General features: G+C 37.9%; 1 long non-coding RNA gene across 4 annotated transcripts in view; it reads left to right on the forward strand.

The window, feature by feature from the left end:
- LOC149101455 (uncharacterized) overlaps positions 1–12,407 on the forward strand; it is a 49,781-nt gene that overhangs the window by 23,436 nt on the left and 13,938 nt on the right. The window contains exons 7-9 of one of the 4 annotated variants that reach the window (XR_016203060.1): positions 8,895–8,973; positions 9,599–9,670; positions 10,212–10,285. This is a non-coding gene — a long non-coding RNA (uncharacterized LOC149101455). Of the gene's footprint in view, positions 1–8,894; positions 8,974–9,598; positions 9,671–10,211; positions 10,286–12,407 lie in introns of those variants that run through there. The other 3 variants (XR_016203061.1, XR_016203063.1, XR_016203062.1) reach the window with 3 other exon arrangements.

Raw genomic sequence — 12,407 nt, forward strand, 5'->3', positions numbered from 1 at the left:
CTGACTCATGACTGATACTCAACTGACAGTGGCTGATGTTCATCTGAAAAATGACTGATATTCAACTGACCCATGACTGATACTCAACTGACAGTGGCTGATGTTCATCTGACAAATGACTGATATTCAGCTGACCCATGACTGATATGCAACCATATGTGAGTGGGCGGCCATGTTGTATGGCCACGTAAACCAGGTCTCCAGACTATGCTGTCTCCTTCTCGTCCTAAGCCTCATCAAAGTGGGTTGGTTACATCCTCAAAATGACGTTAAGGATCTTTGCCATTCAGCGCTGGATGCTATAACTCAAACAGCTCGGCGGGATGAGTTTTCACCTAGCTTAGATTGTATGATTTTAACAAACAACAGACGCCATCTTGGACTCGACAAACTCAAAGTCAAAGGCTACTCAAACGTAAGAGGTAGTCGCTACCCAAATGCTGTGTCCATGTTCCAGTTAACCCGCCTAACAACCAGCGGAGATGTATGCCCGAACCCCGGTCCTCCTATGACAAAACCTAGCTGTCAAATGTGCTCAAGAACAATCGCTCACAACCACCGAGCATTACACTGCAACTTGTACAGTCTAAACTATCACATGAAATGTGGTCAAGTGACAGCCAAGGAATACAAATCTATTCAATTAAGAGACCCGAAGACATGGATTTGCAAAGCTGTTTATTAAAGCAACCCCAGTCGGCCTGTAGATTTGACGAATCTGATCTGCTTACAGCTTTACCTTTCAGTTCATTGTCAGACGACTCGCTTTCCTCAGTGATCGGCATTCAAACACCGCCGCTTTCAGACATACTTCCCAAAGATGATGAATGCGAAAGTCATCTCACTGATCTTGTCCATCAACTGTCTAAATGCTCAGCTAGAGATCTAAAAGTAGCACATTTGAACATCTCCAGCTTAAGAAACAAGATCAACGAATTAAGATGCTTGCAGTTATTATGGAAATTTGAGGTGCTGGCAATAACTGAAACTCACCTGGACAAAAATGTGTTAGACACTGCCTTGAACATTGATGGGATGAAGCTATTACGACTCGATCGTAAAGGACGCAAAGGAGGAGGTTGTGCTTTGTATTTTGCAGAATATTTACGTGCTATTCATCGCAAAGATTTGTTTACTGAGGGTCTTGAAGCGATTTGGCTACAAGTCAAAACTTCTAGCACCCTGGCCCTATTCTCTGTCATCTACAGACCACCTGATGACAACCTTTTCTTCGAATGCATCATCACACCACTTGAAAAAGCCTGGTTGAGATCTGAGAATATTTTTCTACTTGGCGCCTTCAACTGTGACTTCTCTTTCCAAGGTGATCCAGACAACATTCTGCACCGAAATACAATCAAACTGCATTCTATCTTTGAGACGTTTAATATGCATAACATGGTTCAGGAGGCCACAAGATCAACAATTTCATCATGCACCTTGTTAGATCTCTTTGTTACAACAACAAAAGATCTAATCAGTGCTACTGGTGTTTTCCCACTGGGAATATCTGATCACGATTTAATCTACACAATCATTCGGCTCAAAAACAAAAGACCGCCACCAAAATTCATCAAAACGAGGAACTTTAAAAGAATGGACATAGAGAAATTTAAACATGATTTTGAATGTACTCCATTTCACATCGCATCCATCTTTGAAGAGCCTGACGACCAGCTATGGGTTTGGGAACAACTATTCGACGATATTTCTAATGAACATGCTCCGTGGAAAGAGATAAGGGCAACAAGCTTCCCCTCCCCATGGATAACTTGCGAAATTTGTCACAAAATGAACCGACGGTATAAACTGTTTAAGGCGGCAATTTCTAGCAAATGTCCAGAGCAGTGGTCTAATTACAAACGAGTCAGGAATGAAGTTACATCTGATTTAAGGAAAGCTAAATCATCTTATTTTTCCACCATTTTTAATGAAGTCAAGTCCTCGAGTGCATACTGGAATCTTCTTAAAAGGGCTACCAACCCCAAGGTCCGCAAAAACATTGGGCCTCTCAAAAAGGATGACGGCACCCTGGAATTTATGGACTCGGGAAAAGCAAACCTTATGAACTCCTATTTTGCTACGATTGGGTCAAAGCTATCCAACACTTTACCCCTGCCTACAAGTTGTCGATACGGGAAAACTTGCCAGACAAGGGCGAGACAGATAGTCCTCAACTCACTGATGCCTATGTTTCAAAGTCTTTAGTTGTGGACAAAATAAAGGTGCTAAAAACAAGCAAAATCCACGGGTCCCGATAACATACCTCCAAAACTTCTGAAGCTAACAGGCGATGCGATTGTCCCGTCACTCCTCAGCCTATTCCGACTCTCTCTTAACACCAGTAGGGTGTTCACTAGCTGGAAAACTGCGAGGCTTACTCCAGTATATAAAAAGGACGATGAAGCCGATTGTTGCAATTACAGACCGATATCATTGCTAAGTGTCCCTAGCAAGATCCTTGAATCCGTGGTCAATGACACAATTGTTCGTCATGTATATAAAGCTAATAATCTGGTCACGGACAAACAATGGGCATACCGCGCAGGATTTTTGACAGAACTGCTACTAACACAACTTACCGAAACGTGGAGAAAAGCTGTAGACGCAGGCTTAGTGGTAGCAGTTGCCTTTATAGATTTTAAAAAGGCATTCGACAGTGTGTCGCACACCATTCTCGAAATGAAGTTGGAAAAGGACTTTGGCATATCAGGACTACTCCTGGACTGGCTTAAAAGTTACTTAAAGGAAAGACAGCAATTTACAGCTGTTAATGGAGCAACTTCAGAGATGATACCGATCTCTTTCGGAATTTCTCAAGGGTCTGTTTTGGGGCCAACACTTTTCACTCTTTTCACGAACGATCTTCCGTCCTCTGTGTCTTCCGGATCCGTCTATATGTTTGCCGATGACACAACGGTTTACTGCATGAGTGACACGGCAGAAAAAAGTATTGCCCAGTTAAATTCTGCCCTCCGTGAATTAAACGAGTGGTGCCTCATTAACAGATTAACACCCCACCCAAGTAAAAGTGAGGCCATGCTAATCTCTAGAAGAAATCTCCCGGCTAATATTCCCCCGATCTTCATTGGAAACTCTACAATTGAATGGGTATCGAAATCACGATTACTGGGAATGACCGTTGATGAGAAACTGACCTGGACTCCGCATATGCTGGAACTCAAAAAATCATTTGCTAAAAAACTAGGATTACTTAAGAACTCGAGATTTCTCCCTAGGAACGTTCGTCAGGATCTCTATTTTAAGGTCATTTTGCCTTCAGTGACCTATGGTCTTATACTATGGGGATCTTGCTGCAACTCCAACTTATTTCAGTCCCTGGAAAGACTTCACTGCAGGGTTGCGAGGCTTATTTTTAACTTGCTGAAAGACATGGCTTCTGTTGATGTCCTACAACGGGCCCAATGGCCCACTCTGTCTATTTATTATAAATCAGCCATTTTTATCTGTTTTCATAAAGCTTTTCATGATAGGTTACCTGTCACATTAATCGATCTGATTTCTAAGAAATGGGCCACAAATGATTCAACCTGGACCTGTGCTTCGTTAATTGTTCCCCACTTCAACACACGTTACATGGAAGACTCTGTCGCGTTCAGAGGCTCAGTCCTGTGGAATGCAGTGACCAACAACCATAGTGCCCTGACAAAAAAATGTTCCATATCGTGACCTCAGGCTAAAGCTTAAATCTCTAGTTAATTTTAATGAATTCAGCTTTAAGATAACGTCTGCATCCACTTGTAATTTTAGAAAAGATGACTTTGTATATACTTAAAAACTTATGCTAACAATCTCTTATTGTATATATTGCTGACTTAAGTTCAAACGTTTTTTTCTGTAAATACCCCTAGTTTTTAGTTTTTAGTTACTTAGCGATTAGTTAATTGCAAACGACCCCACAACCTCATGTAGCTTTAATACTCATCGTTTTAACAAAAAGTTTATCTATCTATCTAACTGACAGTGGCTGATGTTCATCTGACAAATGACTGATATTCAACTGACCCATGACTGATATTCAGTTGACCAATGACTGATATTCAACTGGCACTTGACTGATATTGAACTGACGTTTGACTACTTCACTGCTTACTATTGAGTGTTACTCAACTGACCCAGGTCTGATATTCAACTGACAAATGACTGATATTCATTTGACAGTCTTTACAAGTTCACCACCTACCATTGAGGGATATTTCACTGACCCGTGACTAATATTCAACTTATACTTGTGTGATATACCAGCAATTTGACAGATATTGAGCTAACACTAAACCAGTAGACTACTTTACACTTGACCAATTCTCAAGCAACACTTTACTGATAATGTATATTACCAACACTTGGCTGATATAGCATTAACTCTTTAAAGATATATCACTGACTCTTGACAGATATTCAAAGACACGAGACTCATATAGTACACACATTTGTCTGTTATATCACCAACACTTGAGGGGCATTCAACTGTGAGTTGAGTTTAAAAGATACACCAGGGACACTTGTTCAATATTCATTTCACCCTTGATCTATGTATATACCATGAAATACAAAGGTTTGACCAGCATACAACTGGCCCTTGAGTGATATACCATCATCATTTGAGTGGTATTCCACTAAATACTTGACCAATATGCATGTACCATTGACACTGAAACACTCTATCACTGATACTTGAACTCTGCTGACACTTGAGTGAGTGGCTGCCGACAATTGCAACAACAACAACAACAAGAAGCTTTATTTCCCTTAGTCTCACAGAAATATTTTACAAAGTTATATGTTAATAAAGTTATGGGCCTGAGTACCTGAATTAACTAGAGAGTTAAATAGGGCAGGCAGTCAGGTCTACAGATGACCCGTCTATTCAGATGATACTCACAGTTTTCCAATTCTAAGAACCAAAAATCTTTTCCTTCAACCCAGTCCAACATTAATTTTACCCCTCATTTCTTGAACTACCCGAGATTTCAAACCAATTCTTCTTAATCAGGATTCAACTGTATGAACAGGATGATAGTAAATATCATTACTGTTCTCTGTGCATTGAATTTTTATCATTCAGTCTTGAAGTATCTTTTCTTATGAGACTTAAAAAAGTTGTAGCAAATTTTATTGATAATCATTTAAGGAGGTTGTTATTGGTGGTTTTTGTGAGCTTGTTTATATCTTTTGTTGGTTTTGTTTCGATAAATTGTAATAAGATAAGCTAAACTCAATAAATCGATAGCGCTTAGTGTAAAATCGATAATTATCGATAACTCACAACGAATCCTATTATTGATTTTTGATATCATTGACTAAGTTTTATTGATTATTATCGAATATTATTGATTATTGAGTGACTACCCTGGGGAGAATTTTAATACTCCAACGACTTGTTTAACTGTCTGGTCACGTCTTTTGTTGAAACAGTGAAAAGAAGTTTTTTTCTTACATTACTTATTTCTTTTCCATCCAATGGAAATCAGCGGCACAGTTTTTGCATTGTTGTTTTACTGGTAATAAAGCACAAGCTGGAATGATGAATTGCACGACAGAGGACGTCACTGGTAACATCTTGCAGTTTTGTATCAAATTTCATGCCTCAAATTTCACCCAGAATCCGATCACATTACGATTGCTATGATTTCTTTTGAATGCTCTTTTGGAGGGCATTCCAAGAAAGAGTGTGATATATCTGGTCGGCTCAGACACCAGACAGCATTTATTAATTTAACTATTAAAGACCTGCTCAAAAGACGTTTCTGATCATGCGAGTAGCTGTTATAAACCATATTGCGGGTGTTGAAGTGGAATGGAAACTTTGCCCCTATAGAGCTGATTTGTTTGATGAGGCGGGAGAATCCCTTACTATGTGCCCCCTTCATGGAGATGAGTTTGGTCTTGGATGGCAAAAAAGAAATGAGGTGTCTGTTTTTGTTTTCACTGTTTAAAAAATAAGTTTCACTGTACATTTTGACAAAGAGGCGGACAAAAAAACGCACTGAAAGTTACCTTTGGTTTTACTTACCTGCAATCGTTACAAAACGAGCGAGTTAAATGTATTTTGGAATTATCGGTTGAAACTCAAATAGAAATAAGAGGTTGTAGTAGAGAGTTTTGTAGTGTAACATGATTCAGCCATATAAGTTTATCCAAGCCAAATAATTATAGTATATTGAATTATTGCCCAATTTTCTCATAGTTAAGTATGGTTCCAATCAAACGATTCCATTGTCAAACAGCACATGATATGTAGTTGATGATATAGTTGAAACTCACGCTCCCGTTTGACCGCAAAACTGTCATCCACTATCACTGACTATGAAAAATGTTATCAATTGTCATTCACTTTGAACTTGTTCAAATACTTTAAAATAGTCTAAAAGTCCTATACTGTTTGACTTCGGAAAGGATTGTGAATGTTTTTCGGTCAAATTAACAAAATGACGTCAGTTTTTTTGTACATCTGTCATCTCATTGATGATAAATTGGGTCATAACATTGTCAAAGTGGCTGGGGAACCATGAGCCGCGGGCGAGTGGTTCCGCAGTAAACTTTGACAATGTTATGCCAAAACTTATCATCAATAAGAGGAGAGATGGGTTACAGTTCCTTCTCAAATGTAGCTATAATGCTGACTGTATAAACAAAAATTTACCTACCTTCTATTGGGAGCTTTTACAGTACTTTCAAGAGTTCAAGAACAAGACTAAAATATTCCCATATGGCAACTTCCTGCTCTGGAATAATGAAGCGATAACCATCAAGAAAAAGATGCTATTTTGGAAATCCTGGTTTAACAAGAAAATCTTTTTTATTCAAGATATCCTAAATGCTGATGTGAATTTCTTAACTTTCAGGGAATTTCAGAACAAGTTTAGTATAAAAACAAATCTCCATTACTTTCAACTCATGGCTGCCGTCTCTTCTGATTTGAAAAAGAAAGCCAGGTCATCTGAAGTACCTTCATGTGAACAGCTACTATATTCAACTAGAGTATCCTTGTTTCCTGAAAGTACACCCGTAGACCTAGCAAACATGCGCTTCAAACATTATTATAAAACGCTTAACAAGAACTCCACAGTGGAGCCAACCGGCATCAAAATCTGGAAAATCAACTTTGCCGACGAATGTACAGAATGGAAAAACAAATTTTCATTTATATATCATTCAACAAGAGATAACAAACTAAGGCAGTTCTCATTCAAGCTCTTACATAGAATTCTAGTAACCAAAAAAGAACTCTTCAAATTTTGATTAACCAATGATAAAACATGTTTTTTCTGTCCTAATCCAGACTCTATAGAACATACGTTTTTAGACTGCATTGTGACACAGTCCTTTTACTCTGAAGCATTAATATGTTTTAACTATGTAAATACCACTGATATTAGCCTCTCCAATAAACAAATAACCTTCAATGCTATACCCGCTCTTCAGCAATTAACTGATTACCCAAGACGTAGACTACACTTATTCGTAATTTTACTCAAACAATATATTTGCGCATGCAAATACTTTGAGAAGAAACCAATCTTAAAGGAATTTCAAAGTAAAGTTTTATTGCAATGGCAAATTGAGATTTGTGCTCTTCCTTGAATTCTTGTTTTATAAAAAGGGAGTAGTTATATGTATGTAAAAAGATGTACCAGTCATACAGCAGCAACCAACAGCTATAATAATTTTCTTCAGTGCAGTTTTGTCTTAATTCAGTACTGTAATGAGTTAATTTTCGTTTCTTTAAGATGTTCTAAACAATGCAATCGATGTAAGACGTGTGAACTGTAAAATATTGTATTGTAACTAGTTTTTGTGTGTTGCAAAAAACTGACGTCAATTTGTTTTTTACAATAACAAGACCCAAAAGTGGTCAAATGCTAGGAATAAATCAGGGGAAAAGACACCATAAACTTGCCGTAAACAAAGATAAGTGTATTTTATTCAAAATGACGTGAACAATGTCAATAGCTTTTCTCGCTTTTTGATTGGCTACTTAGAAAAGTCCATAGAATCTCATTGGCTAAAAAGATGACAGTTTGACAGCTGAAAGTTGAACTTGAAAGCTTACATAAATTAAAATTTTATCAGTCTGCTCTTATTGATGACAAAAATGAGCCAATCAGCATGCAAGAAATTAGACAGTTATTGTAAAATGTTTCCCCTCAAATCTGGGTAGGCTCGTGTTTTTGCAACATGACTAAGCAGAGCTGAAATTGTGGTAAAAAAAGCTTATATCCGGAAGCACTCCCATATCTGGATATGATACGAATCTGGATAGAGTTGTACAGAGTACTTGAACCTTGTCCCCAGAGTCTTCTCCTCGATGAGTATAAAAGGATGGATGCTGTCTTAATTAGTTCTGTGCAAACAGCTTCTTTAATAACTGTGGTTAAATTACTAAACCTCGGTAAGCAGTGACTGTAGTAAACATCTCTTGTGAAAACACGGCAATAATAAACACTTGACTAGTATTGAACCAACATTTGTCTTACATTAAACCAACACCTCTGGATGCTCAACTGATGCCTCACGAAAATTCCTCAAAAACTTGGCCACTTTTCCACTGACACTTGAAGGACGTTAAACAAACACCAGACCTATAATCAGCTGACACAACTTATATGACACACACTAGTCTGAATGATATAATACCAGCACTTGACTGGCATTCTACCATCAGATACCACCACCACCAAAACATCACCAACACTTGATGATTGTTCATTTGACACTTGACAAATAACATGGCTCCCAGTTCTCCAAAAGTCTTGAGGGACTTCATTGACATACCAGTGCTATTTTACCCCTGCTTCAGAGACATAACTATTTCAAATTTAAAATGTAAACTTCCTCCATTTTTACTTAAAATCCTGTTAACTTTTTTTCAGGTAGAATTGCTGAGTAGGCAAGGCACAGAGCTTGAACAAGGGACAATATTGACTGAATGATATAAAGACCAGCACGTGAGTGAGTTTACCAGCTTTGGATAATATTTTGTCACAATGCCTAGATCACGTTTACCATGCATTAAGCGTTGTTCTGTGTGTTGGTTGATAGGTAGTCAGTATATCAGTGTATTAATTATTTTAGTAGTAATACATGTACATAGTTGATTGTTACTTGAGTGATATACCAGCAACAGTTGACAGATATTAACCGACAATTAACCAATAGACTACTTGCGCTTGACCAATTTTGGAGAAACACTTGATTGATAAACTACCAACAGTTGATCCCCCCCCCCCCCCCCCTTAGCTCAAGGTCTGGATCTCCCACTGTACCACCATCATTTCAGTGGTATTCCACCAAATAATTGACCAATATGCATGTACCATCCACTGACACTTGAACTCTGAAACAATTGACCTGTATTCAATTGCACTTGACAGATATATTAGAAACAACTGACTACTTTTATACAAACAAAAAAGCTAACATGCCTCACTGTCCTCCAATGAAAATCAAAAGTCTTGAGGGACTTGATTAATATAGCAGTGACATTTGACCCCATCTTCAGAGACATAACTATTTCAAACTTAAAATGTAAACCTCTTCTCAATTGTAACTGAAAATCCTGTTGATATTTCCACAGGTAGAATACGTGAGTGGATGAGGCACAACATGAACAAGGGTAAAGATGAACTGAATGATTTAGGATGGACAGGTGAGTAAGAGTACATGTACCACCTTTAGATATCTGTTAAATGTACAATGGTTTGATCATGCATACCATGGCTAGTGTTGTTCAATGTGTTGGTTGACAATCAGTCCATATATCAGTCAATTTGTTAGCTGGTCGAGTATCTCTCAAAAGGCAGTTGATATAGACTGATACAGTTGTTAGTTCCTTAATACCTCACCGAGACTTGGTCCATACATGAGTGATATACCCTTGAGAGTTGAGTGAGATACCACTGACACTTGACTGATATCAAAACAACACTTAAACACTGTGCAACCGACTCTAGATCAACTGACTTTTGACTGATTTACTGCAGACACTTGACAGATATACACTGTACCACCAATACAAAAGTCACATTCAATTCACACTAGAGTGATATGAGCACCAACACAGCAGTCACCTGACCAATTTGACTGGTATTTAACTGGCACTGGGATATTGCTTCAGACATAGCTCTTTCAAATTTAAAATGTAGACCTTTTCTCTGTTTTAACTGAAAATGCATCTACTTTTTTTTCAGGTAGAATAGCTGAGTGGACGAGGCACAACACAAACAAGGGAAAAGATGAACTGAATGATTTAAATGACAGGGAGGTGAGTAAGAGCACCAGCTTTGGATATTTGTGCCTGGATTATGTTTACCATGGGTAGTGCTGTTCTGTGTGTTGGTTGTGTTGATTGATAGTTGGTCAATAAATATTATATCAGTCAATAGACTGATAGCTGGTTGACCATCTCTCAAAAGGCAGTTGATATAGACTGATAATATTATGTCATTAGTTCTTAAATACCTCACTGAGACTTCACCCATACTTGAGCAATATACCCCTGACAGTTAAGTGAGATACTGCTGACATGTGACTGATATTCAACTGAGACTTAAGCGATATTGATATGCCACTTACACTGGGTCAGCTGACTCAACCGATATACTGCAGAAACTTAACAGATATAGAGTGTACCACCAACATTTAAGTCATATTCAATTGACACTTGAGTGATATAGCATCAGCAGTCTGACCAATTTGACTGATGTATCACAGACATTTTACATGACTGGTATTCTACTGGGACTAGAGTGATATTTAACTGACACTTGACTAATATTCAATTTTGACTCACTTGACTAAATCACCACCTAACCCTGACTGATATTCAACTAACTCTTGACTGATATCAACCAACATTTGTTTGATATTCAGCTGACACTTGACTGGTTCACCACTAATTTACCCTTGAGTTATATTCAACTGACACTTATATTGTATGACTGATAACCAACTGACTCTTCACTAGTTCATGACTTACCCTTGACTGATATTCACCTGACCCATGACTGATATTCAACTGACCCATGACTGATGTTCAACTGACCAATGACTGATATTCAACTGACCAGGGGCTGATATTCAACTGACCAGGGGCTGATATTCAACTGACCCATGACTGATATTCAAGTGACAAATGACTGATATTCAACTGACCAATGACTAATATTCAACTGACCCATGACTGAAATTCAACTGACCCATGACTGATGTTCAACTGACCAATGACTGAAATTCAACTGACCCATGACTGATATTCAACTGACCAATGACTGATATTCAACTGACCCATGACTGATATGCAGCTGACAGTGGCTGATGTTCATCTGACAAATGACTGATATCCAACTGACCCATGACTGATATTCAGTTGACCAATGACTGATATTCAACTGGTACTTGACTGATATTGAACTGATGTTTGACTACTTCACTGCTTACCATTGAGTGTTATTCAACTGACCCATGTCTGATATTCAACTGACAAATGACTGATATTCATTTGACAGTCTTAACAAGTTCACCACCTACCCTTGAGGGATATTTCACTGACCCGTGACTAATATTCAACTTATACTTGTCTGATATACAAGCAATTTGATAGATATTGAGCTAACACTAAACCAGTAGACTACTTTAAACTTGACCAATTCTCAAGCAACACTTTACTGATAATGTATATTACCAACACTTGGCTGATATAGCATCAACTCTTTAAAGATATATCACTGACTCTTGACAGATATTCAAAGACACGAGACTCATATAGTACACACATTTGTCTGTTATATCACAACACTTGAAGGGCATTCAACTGTGAGTTGAGTTTAAAAGATACACCAGGGACACTTGTTCAATATTCATTTCACCCTTGATCTATGTATATACCATGAAATACAAAGGTTTGACCAGCATACAACTGGCCCTTGAGTGATATACCATCATCATTTGAGTGGTATTCCACTAAATACTTGACCAATATGCATGTACCATTGACACTGAAACACTCTGTCACTGATACTTGAACTCTGCTGACGCTTGAGCGAGTGGCTGCCGACAATTGCAACAACAACAACAACAACAACAACAACAAGCTTTATTTCCCTTAGTCTCACAGAGATATTTTACAAAGTTATATGTTAATAAAGTTATGAGCCTGAGTACCTGAAATAACTAGAGAGTTAAATATGGCAGGCAGTCAGGTCTACAGATGACCTGTCTATTCAGATGATACTTTACAGAATGATGTTACAGAATGATTTCAGAATTGTGTATAGACAACTGACTGATTTACAACCAACAAAGCAAACAAGTTTCACAGGGGCTAATAAAATTAATATAAGACTGAAATTATATGTTTTAGTTATTATTTAATCAAATTGATTATT

This window comes from Orbicella faveolata, unplaced genomic scaffold (genome assembly GCF_042242905.1).
Source record: "Orbicella faveolata isolate gen_17 unplaced genomic scaffold, um_ofav_v1 contig_4, whole genome shotgun sequence".
Taxonomy (NCBI): Eukaryota; Metazoa; Cnidaria; class Anthozoa; order Scleractinia; family Merulinidae; genus Orbicella; species Orbicella faveolata.